At 56.2% G+C, this 19,666-nt stretch overlaps 1 protein-coding gene and 1 pseudogene across 1 annotated transcript in view; one reads left to right on the top strand and one right to left on the bottom strand.

The window, feature by feature from the left end:
- Positions 1–19,666, top strand: part of JPH3 (junctophilin 3) — an 89,879-nt gene that overhangs the window by 9,723 nt on the left and 60,490 nt on the right.
- Positions 15,334–18,633, bottom strand: LOC110261438 (annotated as a pseudogene).

Raw genomic sequence — 19,666 nt, 5'->3', positions numbered from 1 at the left:
CTCCATGGATGAGGCGTGCTGAGCTCCACAGCCAGTGGAATTCGGAAGGAGGGTGGAGCCTGCAGATTCCTGCAGGCCTGGTCCAAGGCCAAGGCCAGGAGCGGGCAGCTGGCCTCTCCCTGTCCCTCCTCTGGTGAGGAGGCCTCCCCTCTTCAGCTCTTTCCCTTGCCGGCAGCATCCTGCTCCCCCCAGCTCAGTGTGCCCCGTCAGCTGCCCCCGCAGGACCACAGTGTCCCCAGCAGGGGGAGCTCGAGGGCCCATGGTTGAGTGATGGATGGATGACGCAGCCGCAGCGAGCTCGAGGCTGTGAGGGGCCAGGGGCGTCCTGTGGACAGTGAGAGAATGAGGGTGCAGGCGGGGAGAAGAGCATGTGCAAAGGCCCGGAGGCGCGGGCTGCAGCAGAGTGAAGGCGGAGGGTAAAGGGGGTCTGAGCACAGCTTCCGGCCCCGGGGAACCATGTGGATTTTGTCGAGGCCGGGGAAAGGCTCTGAACAGTTTAAGCAGGGCAGCCATGCGATCTGGTGTTTGTGTGTTTGTAATACAAAGTTTTATTTCCCGATAATTGTAGATTCACATGCACTTGTGAGAACAACCCAGGCCGTCCCCGAACCGTCCATGGATTCCCCCAGTGCTTATGTCTTGCAGATCTTAGCACAGTTCCAGCCGGCAGGCCAACATTGACACAGTCAGATACAGAACGTTCCAGCACCACGGGGACCCTTTTGATGGCCACACCCACTCCCCTGGGTCTCCTCAGCCCCCTGGCAGCCACGGATCTGCTCTCTATGTCTGTCATGTCCCATTTCAAGAACATTCTACAAATGCAGCCTTTGGGGATCTGCCTTTGTCTTGCCCTGGGATTTTCTGCATACAGTCGAGGCCGTTGTTCACACCAACAGTTGGTACCTGGAGTTCCTGTTGTGGCTCGGGGGTTAAGAACCCAGCGAGTATCCATGAGGATGCAGGTTTGATCCCTGGCCTTGATCAGTGGGTTGAGGAGCCAGCGTTGCCTCACACTGCAGTGTAGGTTGCAGATATAGCTCTGATTAGTGTTACCGTGGCTGGGGCGTGGGCTGTGGCTGCAGCTCCGACTTGACCCCTGGCCTGGGAACTCCCCTATGCCGCAGGTGCAGCAGTAAGAGAAAAGAAAAAAGAAAGAAAACATTAAAAAAGAGAGAAAAGCAGTTGGCTCCTTTTACTGCTGCCTGTGCTCCATGGAGCGGATGGAGGACCACCCGGTCGCGGTTGAGGGTCTGGGGTGGTTCCAGCCTGGGGTGTTATGGGTCCGGCTCTGCAGACTTTCCCTTGAATGAAACCTGAGTGGAACTTTGCCTGAACCTGAGTCTTCATTGCTCTGGGACAGGTGCCCAGGGCCACCCTTGCTGGGCTAATCACTCTGGCTGCTGGGTAGGGGCAAAGGGGGGCAGAGAGGAAGCTGGGGGCCTCTGGGGGGTGTGTCCAGGGGAGAGGGGATGTCCGGGTGGGGGCAGGGGCTGAGAACCAGACCCCCAAAGTTTGGAAGTGGGCCGAGCAGGTGGGCAGAGTCCAGGATGGTCAGCGCCCAGGAACCAGGGACAGAGGGGCCCTGGGGGAGGAGGGGGTGTGGGATAGAGTTGCGTCTGGAACGCACTCCAGGCGAGGATTGGGGGGGTGCCACGGGGGTTGTCTGTCTGGGTCTGAGGGAGGTGTCCGCTGGGAGGTAGTGCTGAAAGTCCAGGGTGAGGCTGTCACTGGAGGGGCCCCAGGCCTGAGAGTCGGTGGAGGAGCAGGAGGGCGGGGGGGAGGAGGACGGAGACAGGCTGAGGGGGCGGGCGCCTGCGGGGCTGGGTGGGGGAGGATCGCAGGAGCAGAGATGGGAGGGGACCCGACGCTTGCTGTCCCCGGATACGGCCACCATCTTCACCCGCTAGGTCACCTGATGGGCCCACGTTCCATGAGGCCAGGCCCATGCAGTTAGGCTGCCCATCCTACAGACGAGGAGACGGAGGCCGGGGGCTGGAGTGCCTTGCCCTGGTCATGGGGAAGACTGGGGTTCCAGGAGCCACAGAATCGCACAGCCTAGGGCAGGGCTCAGACCCCCGCTCCTTGGTCACGAGCCCGCGTGGGGCCTCCTGAAGGTCGAGGGGAGCCCCGCTGAAGATTTCTGAGTCACGCCTCGTGCGGTAACAACGAAGTATTATTGCTGCTGCGGTCGTAAACTGCCCGGGGGCTTAGAGACCTGTCCTGTGCGCCCCATTCCTTCGCACTGACTCCTTCTGTCCCCGAGGTGAGTCCATAGCAAGCCTGCCGCCTGAGTGCAGACAAACGGTGTCGTCTTCATTGAGATATAATTTACGTACCATAAAACCCACCCTTTTAAAGTGTACGATCCAGCCATTTTTAGTATGTTCACAAGGTTGTGCCACTGTCACCACAACCGAATTTTAGGACATGTTTATCACCCACCAGAGAAAGCCTGTCCTGCTTGAAGCAGGCGGGTCCCCCAGCCCTCGCCAGCCCCGCCTTTGCTCAGTCCCCGCAGATGCGTCCGGGACATTTCATGGAAGCAGGAGCGTATAGTGCATGGCCTCTTGTGTCTGGCTTCTCCCACCGAGCGTCCTGTCCTTAAGGTTTGTCTCATGTGTCAGAACTCGATTCCCCGTCCTTTCTCGGCTGCCCCGCGACACAGGAGTTCCCGGGCCAGGGGTCAGATCTGAGCTGAAGTTGCAACCTACGCAGCTGCAGCAGCTCTGGGTCCTTTAACCCACGGCTCTAGGCTGGGGATCAAACCTGCGTCCTGGTGCTGCAGAGACGCCACCAATCCTGCTGGGCCGCAGCGGGAACTCCAGGACCTCATTCCCTTTGAAGACGGAATCAGTCTATGTGCGGCCCGACCCACCATCCGCGGATGGACCCTGGGCTGGTGCACGTTTGGACTCTTGTGAATATAGCGCTGCTGTGGGCATGTGGGCACAGATTTTTGTTCAGAAATATGTTTTCCATTCTCTGGGGTAAACACGCATGAGTGAAATTGCCAGATCAGATGCCGACTCTGTGTCACCTTTGGAGGATCAAGCAGACTCTTCCAGAGCCACTGCAGGGCGTCTGTCCCCGTCCTGGTCCGAGGCTTCCGGTTTCCCCGCATCCTTTTCAGCGCCTGTTATTCTCTGTCTTTCTGCTTCTGGTCCCCCGGGTGGGTGGGAAGTGGTGTCTCGCTGGGGTTTGATTTGCATTTTCCTAGTCGCTAATGAGATGGAGCATCTTTTCACGTGCTTATCGGTCGTTTGTATGACTTCAGAGACCTATAGATCCTTGCCCTCCTGAAGGTTGAGTAACTGGTCTTTTTATTGTTGAGTTTCTAAAACTTTTTACATATTGTAGGTACCACAGTGACTTAAAGGTATTGCCTGACCCCGGCCACCTCCAGGATGCTCATTGGCATACTTCCCCCCACCTCCACTGGACAGTGGATTCCTTGAAATAAACCGTGGGTGCCTTGCTTTGGCTCCCAGAGACCTTGCATGGTGCCAGGCACACAGCGGGAGCTCAGTAACTGTGGGGACCCCAGCCTACCAACTAAACCGCTAGGTGGGTCCTGTCCAGTTATCAACAGGGTGGCTCTGATGGGCCGCGTTTAGGGCCTGTTTTACCAGCAGGGAGAGAACGGCTGTGGTACCTGCAGTGAGGCTGGGACCCACATGGGTGTCTTTTGAGCACTGACTGGGTGCTGGGACAGCGCTGGCCCGGGGGGGCAGGGAACCGGTAGCCCCAGGGTGGTGTGCCGGTGAATCTTTGATACTCAATGTTGAGGGGGTGGAGGGAGCTGAGCCCAGGCTGACGGGGACGGGTGAGGGTTACAGGCATTGAGAAAACCTTCTGGGGGAGCAGTGTTGCCACGGAGACCTGAGGATGCAGGTGTGAGGCTGGCAGGTGTTGGAGGTGCGCCCTGGGAGTGTTTTTAAGCATCAGGGCAGGGGAATCACGAGGAACCAGTGTGCGCTGTGGCCGGACTGGAGCACAGGGGCTGAGTCCGGGGACCAGACTGCCCTGGGGCCATGTGGGTCATGGCCTGCCCCTCTGGGTCTGCACAGAACCAACCCGATTGTTGGGAGAAACAAGAGCCAGGAGGTAACACACTAGGACCAAGGTCCCAGCCCACAGCTGGGCTGGAGTCTCCCAGGGCCCTGGCAGCAGTGGGGACCCACGCTCCTTGCATGGGAGCTGAGTGGCCCGGTCCACGGTGCAGGGCCCGGTGTGCAGGAAATTACTTGGGGGTCCCTGAGAAAATGTGGCAGCAATACAGCAGAAGTCAGAGTCTCGCTGGGGCTGGAGGCTTCTGTGGTGACGGTGACCCTGGCGTGTTCCCAGGGGCAGTGTCTTGCTAGCTCCTGGCCTGAGCAGCAGGAGGAAGGGCAGGTGTGTTAGCGGAGAGACAGACAGATGCACAGAGAGGGAGGGAGAAGCGGCAGGCCTGGGGGACAAGGCGGAGACTTGGGCTGGGTGTGGGGTGGCGGGGGGTAGAAGGAGCCCTTCCCTGCCATCAGGGGTGCACACTGTTGTTTCTCATGCCAGCCCTTGTTTCGGAGCCTGTGTGGTAGCACCGCGCCAGCCCCTGCTGGCGAAGTCCCAGCAGCCACCCCTGAGGCAGGTAGCCTCTGGCCCAGAGCAGCCCAGACACCCACCGTCAGCAGGGCAGGGTAGGTGTGGGGTGGGCCTGTTGCGACGCCAGCCCCCAGGCCCCTGTGCCAGGCAGTCACCTCTGCCTCCATGTCCAGGCCTGCGCCCACCCTTGGGACAGTGAGGGGCGTTAGGCATCTTTGGAGGGTGGGGTCTTGGGCCGCCCGGCAGCCCAGGCCTGGGGACACCCCTCTGTCTGGGGGATGCCCCGTGGGATCCTGCAGGAGGAGCCCAGGCCTGGGACCCCAGCCTGGCAAGTCGCAGGTGTGTGTGCGTGTGCATGCGTGTTGGGGCTGACTCTTAGCTGGGGCCCATCAGCCTACAGGGTTAGCCCTGGGGGTTTCTGAGTCCCCTCTGCACCCCTGCCCCTCAGGAAGGCCAGCAGAGCCCTGGGGCCAGGCCTCCCGTCCACCCACAGAAGGAGGGCTTCCTGGGGAAACACCCAGAATGTCCCTGGGGGTGCAGAGGCCAAGCCCCCCAGGATCACCTGTGATGGAACCCTTGGGTGACCCCTTGGTGCCTGCAGGTGGACCCTCCCCCGAACCGTGGCGTGAGCCTGCTGCAGGGAGGGTCCCAAGAGGTCCACTCTGGGCTGGGTGCTGTCGGGAAGGGGGCAGCCCTCAGGTAGGGGTCAGACTTGTTTAGAGGAGGGTCGGGGCGGAGGGATGAAGCTGCAGCTGGTGAAGGGTGCTCTGGCCTCCTTGAGGGGGGGTCGGTGCCGTGGGGGTGGCCTGGTGACCTGTCTAACTGTGGGGGCCGGGGACCCTTGTCTGAGGTCCAGCTGACGCCCAACAGGAGGCAGCACAGCCTGGCCAGGAGCCAGGCCAGTGCCCAGTTCGGGAACTCCTCCGGCCCTCATGCCATCCACCCACCTCTCCAGCTGCCCTCTGCTCCCAGAGGGCAGGCTTCTGGGCATTTCCTCTTGCTCCTTGAGGCTCAAGGACCCTGGGTAGTGGCTGAGGGATGTTTCTGGAAAACCCAACCTCGGGGGCGCGGCCCCTCCTGCCTGTGTCACAGGGCCTGTGCGGGGTCTGGAAGGAGGCTGGGCCCCGGGTGAGTGTGGCTGGGGTGGGTCTGGCCAGGTTCCCTGAGGACCTGGGTGCTCGGCGAGGGGCGGGGACAGGCAGAGAGAGTCGGGGTCCCCACGCTTCTAGCCAGCCCGTCCGGAGATGCCCAGTGCAGCTCCAGCTCCCTGGGCTGGCCAGGAGTCAGGGAGGGGCTGGGAGAGAGGCTTTAGCAGGGGTCTGCCCCTTCCCAGATGTTCTGTGGGCTCCACTGGGGGGGGGTATGTGTCAAGGCTCCTGGGAAATAAAAGGAATCCTGATGTTCTGGGTCCCCAGTCCCTTGGGGGTGGGAGGCTGGGAAGGGCTGGGCGGAGGCCCGCTGTGGGCAGGGGGAGCCCCCAGGCCCCTTGGATGTTGAGCCAGCCAAGTGGGGGAGGTGGACGTCTACTGGCCAGTGCCCCTCCTGCTCCTCCCCCTGCCCTCCGTCGTGTCCGTCCTCGCCCTGGGGCCCTCGGGCACAATGCCAGACCCTCCCCCCCCGCCCCCGGCCCAGCACAGTGGGGAGCCAGTGTCCACTGGGCCTCAGGGCCCAGTGGTGGTGCCAGCGTCCTGGGCCCCTTCCCCTTGGAGGCCCCTCTGGCATCCGGCAGGTGGGTATGAGGCCCACCCTGTGCCCTCCAGCCGGCGGGCCTGGGCCCTGCGCTGTCCCAGGGCGTTCGCAGCCCCCCCCCCCCGACTGAACCTGCCCTTTTCTGTCGATGCTGAAGCCGCAGGATTCGCCGGCACCCACTGTGCTTTGCTGCCTGAATCTCAGGCCGTGCCGGTGAAAATGAGGACACACGAAATTTCTTCCCCACGACCCCGCAGCTCCATCCACGGACCCCCCCGGGGAGCCCGCAGACCCCGCACTGGGGGCCCTGCACCACCCCGCCCCTCAGAAGCAAATGTCACGTCTGAAATCTCCAGCTCCGTGTCCTGTGGGGAGTCCTGGCCGGAGCCTTCTCCACCCCGTGGGCCACTAGGGCTTCTGGGCAGATTGGGGGGTGTTCTGTGGAGGTTCGGGCACAGCTTGGAAACACTCCCCAACTGTGGGGTCCCCCCAGCTGCACAGCAGGCTTTCTGGGAAGTCCTTGCCTGTCAGGCCCCCCAGAGCCTGGACCTTGGGGGACCGGGGAGGGGCGTTACTGGCCTTCGCAGGAAGTGGAGGTGTCCCCACGGTGTGGCCAGGGGAGCTGGGACCCCACAGAGCTCTCCCCAGGGCGGGGGCGGGGCGCTCCAGACTCCAGCCCATTCCACGCAGATCCCTCGGGCTTTATTAGCCTGAGGCTTCATTTTCAGTGATTTGAGATGTAATTCACCAACCATACAATTCACCCATTACAAGCCTACAGAGCCGTGATTTCTAGCATATTTGCAGAATTGTGCAGCCATCACCAGTCCACTCTAGAACATTTTTACCACCTCAAAAAGAAGCCTTGGACACAGCCAACCCCCCACCCCCCCAGCCCCTGGCAACCGCAGATCTGCTCCCTGTCTCGACGGATCTGTCCCTTCTGGACGTTTCGTGTAGCTGGGATCCTGCACGCTGGCCGCGCCTTTCCCTCCCTGTGTGACGCTTTCCCAGGTCACCCCGTGCCCTAGCGTGAGGACGAGCCGCGTGGATGTGGCTGGGTGAACATCAAGCACGCGGATGGATCCCCGTTGGTTTATCCCGTCATCCGCGGATGGGCTTTTGTGGTTTTTCCACCTTTTGGCTGCTGTGAACGTTCATGTACAAGTGGGGTTTTTTTTGTTTTGTTTTTGTTTTTTTGTCTTTTTAAGGCCGCGTCTGCAGCCTGTGGACGTTCCCAAGCTAGGGGTCGAGTCACAGTTGCAGCTGCCGGCCTACCCCACAGCCACAGCAATGCAGGAGCTGAGCTGCGCCTGCAGCTGCCAGCACAGCTCACAACACTGGCTCCTTAACCTCCTGAGTGAGGCCAGGGATCAAACCTGCGTCCTCATGGATACTAGTCAGGTTCTTAACCCACCGAGCCACAACGGGAACTCCCTGTGTACAAGTGTTGGTGTGGACGTGTATTTTCATTTCGTTCGCGGATGTGTAGCTGGGGGCGGAATTGCTGGTCAGACAGGGACCCTAGGTTGAGTGTTGCAGCCGCCAGCGTGTTTTCCAGAGTCTGCACCGTTTGACGTTTCCACTCAGCTTCTTTGTAGAGTCTTCTAGAAGCGGAGAAATCCTTGCAAGGCCCCTCCCTCCCCCACAAACCTGGGGATCGATTCCTTCCACGGTGAAGTCTGTGTCTGGAGAAAATCCTGCTCCATGGAGCCCAGCGTCTGTGCTCCGTGTCGCCCCCCTGCAGGTGGTCCCGACCACATTCCTGCCCCCGCCTCCAGCCCCGCACTGGTTTCCTTCCGCGGTTCTGCTAATGTCTCTTCGTCCCCTGAACCTCAGGAGGGTCTTTGTTCTCCGTGCGCTCTCAGCCCCTGGCACTGGTGCCTCACAGGGGTCGGTTAGCGGAGTAGGGGCTGTCTGCCCGGTGGGAGGTCGAGGCTGGCGGGGGCTGGTGGCGAGCGGCCCTGAGGAGCTGAGTGGTGACCAGCAACCACACTCGCTACATGTGAGGGCGTCGGGGAAGTGACACTGCTGGACCAGCGGCCCCAACTACGCTCTCATTCTCCTCGGGGGTGGACTTGGGGAGCCGTCCATGAGGAGAGACAGAGATCTGGGGGGGGTCAATCACGAGGAGATGACTGGGAGTGGGGCGTATATCAGGCACCTGGAGGGGGAGCCCCCAAGGGGATATACCAGACACCTGGTGGGGGATTGCCTCCAAGGAGATATGCCAGACACCTGAGGGGAGCTTCCATGGGATACACCAGGCACCTGGAGGGGGTAGCCTCCATGGAGATATACCAGGCACCTGGGGGGGAAGCCTCCATGGGAATATACCAGGCACCTGGAAGCCTGTGGGAATAAAAGGGCTTGCAGGCAGCCAGCGCTCACTGCGGTCGGGGCTCCTCCCATTTCCTGTCTTCGCTGCAGCCCAGCAGGTCAGGAGCTGTCATCGGCCCGTTTTCCGGGTGTGGAAGCCGAGGGTAAGAAGCTCGCCCAGCCTCTCAGTGTCGTGGTGGAGCTGCACTTGAAGCCGGGGTCTGGTGGGCGTCCTGCCCACACCTCTTGCTCTCTGTGCCTGTCCCTCTGGAACAGGAGTCCCCACCCCCAGGTCTCAGCCCTCCCTGCTCCACTCTGTGCTCCAGGAACTGAGGCCCCGGGGGTCTCGCAGGGCCCAGGCCATCTGGCCTGGTGTGGAGCCCCTGCGTTCGGTTGTGAGTGTGGGTGTTTTCCTGCGACAGTAGCCTGTAGCTTGTGTCACATTTTGGAGGGCTCCGTGACCTGCCTGGGCCCAGATTTTCCTTCTTACCACAGGGCTCGCCCAGCAGCCTGGCGCGGTCCCGGCGTGTTGAGTCTGTGCGCTCATGTGTCCAGCACCTGCCTCTGAGGACAGTGGACGGAGGCTCCCCGGAGGCTGTGAGGCAGAGGCTGCTTCCTGGGGTGAAGCTGGGAGCTTGACCATTCGTCACTTTTCAGCAATAAGACCGCTGGTCCGCAAAAAACAACTTCAGGTGTTCCTGTCGTGGCTCAGTGGTTAATGAATCCAACTGGGAACCATGAGGTTGTGGGTTTGATCCCTGGCCTTGCTCCGTGGGTTAAGGATCTGGCATTGCCGTGAGCTGTGGTGTAGGTCACAGACGCGGCTCGGATCCTGCGTTGCTGTGGCTGTGGTGTAGACCGGCGGCTACAGCTCCGATTCGACCCCTAGCCTGGGAACTTCTATATGCCGCGGGAGTGGCCCTAGAAAAGGCAAAAAGACAGAAAAAAAAAAAAATTGAAAAGGAAAGTGATTATTGGTGCTGAAATAAGAATCATCTGCGAGCTTTCAAAACCCTCTGCTGCCCAGGCCTCTCCCCCACCCGCGGAATCCGTGTGCTTGGGCGGAGTGGGGGTTGATGCAGGTGGTTCTAGTGGTGGAACCTGGGCTCTCGATCTCCTTGGCATCTGAGTCCCCTGGAGGGCGTCACAGCCCCGGTCATCTGCCCACCGCCTGCGGTGCTGCTTCAGTGGGCCTGGGGAGCCTGAGAATCTGCATTTCATCAGGTTCAGGTGGTGCTGGTGCTGCCCGAGAGCCACGGCACAGAGCAGCCGCATCCGTGGTGGCCCCAGGTCCTCTGCCTGGTCCCGTGCGCCCCTGCGGCCTCTGATGTGAGGTACTGAACCCTGTGCCCAGCACCGTCCCAAGGGGTTTTGCAAACCCGGATCCACTTTTCTCCATAAGCAGCCCGCAGGGTGGCTCTTGTCACTGGCCCCTTCACGCGCAAAGTCAGGTGACTTGTGCGAGCTCTGAAGGCTGCTGAGCGTCGGTCTTGCTCCAGCTCCTGGCTCTTGGTCTGTAGCTGTGCCTTCTCTGTAGTTCCGAGGCACATGGCTCTTCGCCCCATTGTGCAGGTGGGGAAATGGAGGCTCAGGTCAGGGCATCTGTGCAGGATCCCAGCTCTGACCTGCCTGACTTCCCGCCGCTCTGGTGAGGGGCCCTCTGCCTCACCTCCGTCTCCCACCCCTGCCCCACGCCCCCTGCTGCCCTCACCTCACACGTGTTTCCCACAACCCCGGACTGTAGGAGGGCAGCCCTGTGGCCTCGGGCAGCGGAGCCTGGGCGCCCGCTGAGTGGCCGGGGGTGGAGCATGGATCCCAGGGGACAAGGGTGGTCCCTGCTCATGAGGCCTGACAGGATAGGAGGCTGAAACTTGGAAGCCGGTGGGAGGGTGGCTCAGGTGTCTGCAGCTCGCACCTCTGGACTGTTGACCCTGGAAAGAAGACAGGGCTGGACAACCAGGGGGCAGCAGCCACAGGCTTCCTGAGCAAAACCCAGGGTCCTCCCGATGCCCGGGACCAGCTGCCCAGGCCAGCTCCTCGTGCTGGTGCAGAGATGCTCTCCTGAGGGATACTCATTCAGAACTGCTGTTCTGGGCCAGCAGTATGCGGGGTGGGGGAAGCTGCAGGCTGCGTTTTTGGATGCCGGTTTCACCCCCTGTTCTGGGGTTAGCAGTGCAGGAGAATCATCTAGAACGTGGGACTGTGGATCCAGCATGTGGGGTGTGGGTCCTGGCTCCTCTGCTTCTGTCAGGACTTTGGGCACATGACTGAACCTCATCCTGCCTCGGTTTTCCCACCTGTAAAGTGGGTACAATGTCTCTCCCCCAGGCCCTCTGTGAGAACTGGTGGACTTGGACACCCGGCAGGTGGGGAAGGAGGCTCTGCCCTCCCAGGGAGGCCGGGGTGACAGGCGAGCACGGGATGATGGTGGGGGGCAGCTCAGAGGGAACCACAGACCAGCCACTTCTCAGACTTGCCCCGGACCTGCACCTGTGAGCCAGTGGGGATGGGAATGAGGGCGGGGGAGTGGGGGCCAGGTCCCTCATCCCTGCAGCTCCTCCTGGCTCTGGGGACAGCTCTGGGGGAGTTCAGATCGTCACCCCTTTCTGTTGTGTGGCCTTGGCCAAGTCGCCTTACCTCTCTGAGCGCCCGTGTTGCCCTGACAGCACCTGGCACTCGAGGGATGCTTGATGTTAGCTGAGTGTCTGGATGCCTGGCTGTGGTTCCTGAACTGTGCCCTGGAGGGTTTTCCAGGTGCCTCAGACTAAGAAGGCAGCAGTACAGGGTGGCTTTCACGATGGAAATAAAAGTGTTCCTTCTTCTGAGTTCGGACCCATTTTTTTCCTCCTCCGATAGGATTTTTAGGGTGTTGGGACCCCTGTGCAGGGTGCGGTGATGGTGGGTCGTGTCATCACCCTTGTGAAATCACGGTGCGGGTGGCAGTGCATGGAATGGGTCAGCACCGGCTCGTTGGCTGCGCAAGTGCCCGGGCTCAGGGCAGGACGCCTGTGTGCGGGGATAGTGAGGGCTGAGTGGGAAGTCGCTGCACTTGGGCTCCATTTGCTGGTAAACCTAAAACTACTGTCAAGTCCCCTCTTGAAACAAAGAAACGCTAGGAGTTCCCATTGTGGCTCAGGGCGTTAAGACTCCAACGTAGTCTCAGTAAGAATGATGAATTCCAACGAGGAACCGGGAGGTTGCTCGTTTCGCTCCCGGGCCTTGCTCCGTGGGTTAAGGATCTGGCGTTGCCGTGAGCTGTGGTGTAGGTCGCAGGTGTGGCTTGGATCCTGCGTTGCCGCGGCTGTGGTGTAGGCCGGGGGCTGCAGCTCTGATTCGACCCCTCACCTGGTACGCTCCATATTCTGCACGCGCAGCCCTGAAAAGCAGACAAAACCAACCCAAGCCCCACTTTCCTCTTCTCTTCCATCTCCGATCCAGCGTTGCTGACAGTCTTCATTCAGCCCGTGGCCCGTTGTCATCATTACAAGACCCCTCACGCTTTCCTTATTGCCGTGACAGCAAAGCACAGAGTCTACATCCTGAGATACTGTTCATGCACGTCTTAAGTCAGTAACGCCCCTTTTTTCTTTTGTTTCTTTGTCTTTTTTTGGCTGTGCCCGTGGCACGTGCAAGTTCCCGGGCTGGGGAGGGAACCTGTTCCACCACAGCGACCCAAGCTGCGAAGCGACAACGCCCGATCCTGAACCCGCTCTGCCCCAAGGGAGAGCCCCATTTTTTCAAATGCATAGTGTCTTTGAGTTAATTCCTTGCCCCGCCTTCCCGTGCTCAGTAAAACGCCTCTGAGTGCTGCTTCCACAGGGACGAATCCCCACATCTCGACGTGGGTCTGTCACATGCGCGTCTTTTCTCATGGGTACGTTTTCCTTCACTGCTTTCCGGAAGATGTGTAGAGGTGACCCTTCTTTTTCAGACTTTGGTTCTTTATGTTTTATAAATTTTATTGGAGTCTCGTTGACCTGCACAGTTGTGTCGGTTTCAGGTGTGCAGCAAAGTGAGCCAGTTACACCCCCTGGCCGTTCCTTTTCAGATTCTTTTCCCGCACGGGATGGAGTCTGGTTCCCTGTGCTTTCCAGAAGGTCCTTGTTTCCTGTCTATTTCACATCCAGTGGTGTGTCACACCAGCCCCAACCTCGCAGTATCCCTCCAGCCCACGTTTCCCCCTGGGTAACCCTAATTTTGGTTTCAAAATCTTGGAGTCTACTTCCGTTTTTTAAGTGGTTTTTTGTTTTTGTTTTTGTTTTTTGTTGTTGAGGCAAATTCAGTGTTTATTAACAGAGAAGATGCCTGCAGAGAAGGCCAGCCAGGCTCAGGGGAAGGGGGAGAGAGAAAAGGAGAGTGCTTTTGTTTGATTTTTGATTAGATTCCACCTATGAGTGATCTCGTATGATACTCGTCTTTCTCTGACTGACTTCACTTAGTATGAGAATTTCTAGGTCCATCCATGTTGCCGTAGATGGCGTTATTTCATTCTTTTTTTCCTTTTTTTTTAATACCTGCACTCGTGGCATATGGAAGTCCCGGGCCAGGTTGCAACTGCGGCACTGCTGGATCCTTCCACACATTGCCCGGGGCCAGGAACTAAACCACAGCTCCACCACACCTCAGGCCACTGCAGTCGGATTCTTAGCATACTGCACCACAGTAGGAACTCCCATTTCATTCTTTTTTATGGCCGAGTAATATTCCTTTGTATATATGTACCCCATCATCTTTATCCAGTCCTCTGTCGATGGACATTTAGGTGGCTTCCATGTGTTGGCGATTGTAAATAGTCTGCAGTGAACATTGGGGTGCATGTATCTTTTCAATGAATGTTTTCTCCTGATGTATGCCGAGGAGTGAGATTGCTGGATTGTATGGTAGTTCTATTTTTAGCTATTTAAGGAACCTTCATACTGTCCTCCAAGGTCACTGCACCAGCTTACATTCCTACCGGCAGTGCTGGAGGGTTCCCTTTTCTCCACACCCTCTCCAGCATTTGTTGTTTGTAGACTTTTTGATGATGGCCCTTCTGACGGTGTGAGCTGGTACCTCATTGCATGTCTCTAATGATTGGTCGTGCTGAGCTCCTTTCCATGTGCTTTTTATTTTTATTTTTTATTTTTTTGGCATTTCTTGGGCCGCTCCCGCGGCATATGGAGGTTCCCAGGCTAGGGGTCTAATCGGAGCTGTAGCCACCAGCCCATGCCAGAGGCACAGCAACGCAGGATCCGAGCCGCGTCTGCAACCTACACCACAGCTCACAGCAATGCCAGATCGTTAACCCAGTGAGCAAGGGCAGGGATCGAAGCCGCAACCTCTTGGTTCCTAGTCGGATTCGTTAACCACTGCGCCACGACGGGAACTCCTCCATGTGCTTTTTAGCCATCTGTCTGTCTTTGGAGAAATGTCTGTTTAGATCATCTGGCCATTTTGTAGCTGGGTTGTTTGTTTTTGGGATAACACTGTATGAGATATTCTGTATACTTTGGAGATTAACCCTTGTCGGTCACTTCATTTGCAAAGATTTCCTCCCATTCTCTGAGTTGTCTTTCTGTTTTGTTTATGGCTTACTTTGCTAGGTGAAAGCTTTTAAGTGTAGTTCGGTCCCGTTTCTTTATTTTTATGTTCATTCCTATAGGAAGTGGAAGCAAAAAGATATTCCTGCAATTTATGTCAGAGAGTGTCTGCCTGTATTTTCCTTTAAAAGTTTTATAGTAGCCAGTCGGGTCCTAATCCATTTTGGGTTTATTTTTGTGTATGGTGTTAGTGTTCTAATTTCATGCCTTTATATGTAGCTGTTTGGTTTTCTCAGCACCACTTATTGAAGAGACTGTATTTTCTCCGTTATATATTCATGCCTCCTTTGTCGTAGATTAATTGACGTAGGAGTGAGGGTTTGTTTCTGGGCTGTCTGTGCTGTTCCATTGAGCTATATGACTGTTTTTGATGCCAGTGCCGTACTGTTTTGATAACTGTAGCCTTGTAGTATGGTCTTTAGTCAGGGAGCCTGGTTCCTTTGGCTCCATGTTTCTTTCTCAGTGTTGCTTTGGCCATTCAGGGTCTTTTTGTGTTTCCATACAAATTAAAAATTTTTTTCATTCTAGTTCTATGAACGATGCCATTGGTAGTTTGATAGGGATTTGCTGAATCAGTAGATTGCCTTGGGGCGTAGAGTCATTTTGACAGTATTCTTCCAATTCCAGAGCAGGGTGTATCTTCCTACCCCCTTGATTTCCTTCTTGAGTGTCTTACAGTTTTCAGAGTACAGGTGTTTTGCCTCTCTAGGTAGGTCTAATCCTGGGTATTTTACTCTTTTGGATGTGATGGCAAATGGGATTGTTTCCTTAATTTCTCGGACTTCCCGTGTGGCTCACAACATAACTGCTTGGTGTTGCTTCTACAGTGGCTGTGGCTCGACCTCTAGCTTAATTTCTATTTAGGTTTTCTTGTTAGTGTTTAGGAATGTAAGAGATTTACGTGTATTAACTTTGTCTCTTGCAACTTCACTGAATTCATTGATAAACTCTAGTAGTTTTCTCATACTATCTTTAGGATTTTCTAGGCATAGTATGTCATCTGAAAGCAGCCACAGTTTTACTTTTTCTTCTCCAGTTTGGATTCCCTTTATTTCTTTTCTTCTCTGATGGCTGTGGCTAGGACCTCCAAAACGATGTTTAGTGAAAGTGGTGAGAGTGGACATCCTTGTCTTGCTCCTGACCTTAGCAGGAAAGCTTTCAGCTTCCCGCCACTGAGAATGATGTTCGCTGTGGGTTTGTCATACATGGTGTTTATCATGTGGAGGTAGGTTCCCTCTATGCCTAATTTCTGGAGAGTTTTGTCAAAAATGTGTGTTGTATTTTGTCAAAAATAGAGTTGTACCCTTGAAAAATGTAGGGTTAGGGTCTCTGACCCGCCTTGAGGCAAAAATCCATGTATCATTTATAATTGGCCTCAGTGTGTATAGCTCCACCCATCTGCATTTTTGCATCTGTGCATTCTTCCATGAGATGCACAGGGTTTTTTGGTATACACACGGGTAAAATCTTGCTCACTCCGCTCTGCTTCCTGGGAATCCCCTTCACCGCCCCGTGCTTGTGGGGTCTCTCCATCTCTTTGCTGTTTGGCGGTTGACGTTCTCATTTTGGTGGGGCACACCCTGCAGTAGCTTCCTCAGAAAGGATGCTTGGAAGGTAGATTTTGTGGCATGATGACTTGATAAATCGGTTGTGTAGAGGATTCTAGGTTGAAAGCCATGTTTGTTTGGAGTTTGGGGGGCCGCTTCCAGGTCACGGTGTCGGTGGTAAAGTCTTGTGCCATGCTGAGCCTTGGCCCCTTGCGTGAGGCCTGTTTTTCCTCTTCGAAAGCACCTGGGATTGTTGGTTGCTGCGGCTCTGGGGTTTCCCGAGGCCATGACATGGTTTGGGTCTTTTCTCTGTGTGCGTTGGTATCTGTGATCCCCTCAGCCTGGACGTGTTCATCCTTCATTTCTGGGACACTTTCCCATTTTATATCTTCAGTAATTTTCCTTCGCTGCTTTCTGGAACTGCTAATATGGAGATGTGGGGCCTTCTGGATGACTCATGGATGACTCCACTTTTCTCCTCACTGTTTCTCACTCCTTTGCCCACCTCTTCTTTTTGTTCTAGTTTCTGAAAGATTTCCTTGACTTCATCTTCAAACTCTCTTACCACAATTTTCATTTTAGCCATCACACTCTTCATTCCCGGGAGCTCTTTTTCTTTGATTTTCCTTTTCTGTTATTGCAGTTGATTCTCATTTTGTGCATGCAGCGTCTTACCTCTTTGAGGATCTAACTTTTGGCGTCCCTGACGTCTTCCATACTCTGCATTTTTCATGATTCCCTCCTGTGTTTTCTGCCTTTTTTGTATGTTTTGGCCTCTTCCCTCTTGGTGGCTTTCTCCAAGTGTCTGATGACCCCTGGCTGTACACCGAGGAGAGTCTGCATGGTGGCCTTCACGGGTGACCTGATCCACTTTATCCCCAGAAGTTCTCCCTCTCCTGCCTGGGCAGGAATCCTAGCTGCCAGCACCTGAGTGGTCGGGGTCGGAGGGTGTCGCGGATAAGCGGGCAGGGTCTCAGAATGAGGACTTCTGCTAATAGTCCCGAGTCTGGTCCCACGCCTCCCCCGCACCCTCATCACCTGCCTGGTATCCCGGGGGCGTGGTTTTCTGGTTTGTTTTTCCTGTGTCATGCATGAGGGGAGATGTCTTTTTAATTCATTGTTGATATGTTCTCCCCCTGACTTTCTGTCTTTTCTCTGGGTTTCTTCTTCCACTTTTAGTTCTTTTTTTTTTTTTTTTTGACAGCAAAGTAGGATGTACTGGTGAGCATTAAGGAAGGGCAGTGCTGCCAAGGCTCTCATGACTGCAGGGCCCGCCATTTGTCCAGGGGGCCGCGATTAGGGGTGTATTTGACCCCACAGCCATCCGGGATAAGCCGCTTTTCTGCCACCGTGTTTTCAAATTCACCTGCGTTGAACTGAGGAAATCCCCACTTCTTAGAGATGCGGGTCTTCTGGCGGCCGGGGAACTTGAACCTGGCCCTGCGCGGGGCCTCAATCACCTGCTCCTTGGTCTGCAGCTTGGTGCGGATGGACATGATGACGTGGCCAGTGTGGACGCGGGCCACCGTGCCCTGGGCATTCCAAAGGCACCACGCATGCCTGTCTGGAGCCCGGACTGGGGACAGCATGCCGGTCATGAATGTCCACTGAAGAGGGCTGTCCCCAAGGCCCCTTAGGGCAGCCTATACCGGCAGCAGGCTGCACACACTACCGAGGAGGCTGCTGTTTGCAGCCATCGCACACCGGGCCCCCACGGGGAAGAGAGCACGGTCGGCTTAATTGGCTGCAAACCACTTTCAGTTCTTATTTATGTGGTTCGGTCGCCTGGCAAGAGACCTGGCTGAACCCCATTATTGGCTGGCCAGGGTGGCCATGCAGGGTATTGCAGGTGGGGGAGAAGCCAGCAGAGAGTGATGCTCTTGCAGCCCTGGAGGCTCTCTCCTTGGCTTGTGGACGGCTGCCCTCACTGCGTCTGTGCGTGGCTGTCCCTCTGTGAGCCTACCCCGGTGTCACTTCCTGTCACAGAAACAGCAGTTACGTTGGGTTAAGGCCCACCCTGAGGGGCTTATTACTATTATTTTTTTAATGCTTGCACCTGCAGCACATGGGAGTTTCTGGGCTGGGGAATGAACCTGCACCTCCGCAGCTACCCAAGCTGCTGCAGTCTGGTTCTTAACCCCCGGCACCACAGCGGGAACTCCTCACTTTTTGATTGCAATAAATAAAATGCACAGAACATAAAACTTAGCATCTTAACTATTTTTGAGCACATAGTTCACTGGTGTTAAATACATTTATCGTGTTGTGCAACCACCACCACCTTCTATCTCCAGAAACTGTTTCATCTTGTAAAATGAAACCTCTCTACACCCATTAAACGATAACCCCCACCCCCCACCCTCTGGCACCACAGCCGTTAGACTTTCTGTCTCTAAGCCTTTCATATAAGTAGACTCATGTAGTGTCTGTCTTTTGCTGCCTGACTCGTCTCACTTAGCCTAATGTCCTCAGGCTTCACCCAGGCTGTAGCAGGTGTCCCAACCTCCTCCCTTTTTGAGGCTGAGTCATGCTCCATTAGCTGGATGGACCACGTTTCGCTACTCTCTTTGTCTGCTGACGGACGCTTGGGCTGCTTCCAGGTCTTGGCTCTGGTGAGCGACGCTGCTGTGAACATGGGTGCGCAGGTGTCAACTTGAGACCCTGCTTTCCAATCGTGTGGCTGCAGGCCCAGGAGTGGAACTGTGGCATCATGCGCTGGGTCTATGGTCAACGTTGTGAAGAGCTGCAACGTTGTGAAGAGCTGCCATGCTGTTGTCCACAGTGGCCACATGGTTTCACGTTCCCACCGGCACTTGCTCCTCTGTGTGGGAGGTTTTCTGATGTTCATCCGTAGGGAGCGAGGTGGTACCCGGGGTGGGGTCTTGAGGTGCGTCTCCTGAGTGATGGGTGTTGAGCATCCTTTCGTGTGCTTGTCTCCCAGGGGCCTATTTTAACTTTCTCATCTCTTTAAAGACCCTGTGTCCAGGAGTTCCCGTCGTGGCGCAGTGGTTAACGAATCTGACTAGGAACCGTGAGGTTGCGGGTTCGGTCCCTGCCCTTGCTCAGTGGGTTAAAGGATCCAATATTGCCATGAGCTGTGGTGTAGGTTGCAGACGCGGCTCGATCCCGCATTGCTGTGGCTCTGGCGTAGGCCGGCGGCTACAGTTCCGATTGGACCCCTAGCCTGGAACCTCCATATGCCACGGGAGCGGCCTAAGAAATGGCAAAAAGACAAAAACAAACAAACAAACAAAAAAACCAAAACCCTGTGTCCAGATAGGCTTCCATTCTGTAGTATTGGGGGTGAGACCTCAGCCTACGGAGTTGGGGGAACGCAGTTCCTTCCATAGCATTCTGGGAGCTGTACCATAACCGCTCGCTGCCCAGTGACAACACTTTTTCTCCCTCTTTTGTGACTACCCCATGGCATATGGAGTTCCTGGGCCAGGGGTCAGCTCTGAGCCACAGTCCTGACCTAGAGCGTGGCTATGGCAATGCCAGGTTCTTAACCCACTGTGCTGGCCAGGGATCAAACCTGCGTCCTAGCACTCCCAAGATGCCGCCGATTCTGTGGCACCACAGTAGAAACTCCTAATCACTTTTTTTTTTGTCTTTTGTCCTTTTTAGGGCCACATCCATGGCACATGGAGGTTCCCAGGCCACAGCAGCACAGTAACGCGGGATCCTATCCCGCTGCGCGAGGCCAGGGATGGAACCCACAACCTCATGGTTCCTAGCCGGATTCGTTTCCACTGCGCCCCGACGGGAGCTCCTCCCAGTCCCTTTTGAATGATGCCGTCTGACGGCACCGAGGAGATGGCCACTCTTACGTAGTCTTCTCTGAGGACAGTTTATCCAAAGTACCTTGGGAAAATCTTCCTTTTGACCCAGCGGTTTTACTCTAGGAAGTGGTCATAAGTACAACTTCACATCGTGAACAAAGATTAGCTA

Source organism: Sus scrofa, chromosome 6 (genome assembly GCF_000003025.6).
Source record: "Sus scrofa isolate TJ Tabasco breed Duroc chromosome 6, Sscrofa11.1, whole genome shotgun sequence".
Classification (NCBI taxonomy): domain Eukaryota; kingdom Metazoa; phylum Chordata; class Mammalia; order Artiodactyla; family Suidae; genus Sus; species Sus scrofa.
The sequence above is the reverse complement of the archived record's forward strand: the minus strand, read 5'-3'. Positions and strand labels throughout refer to the sequence as shown.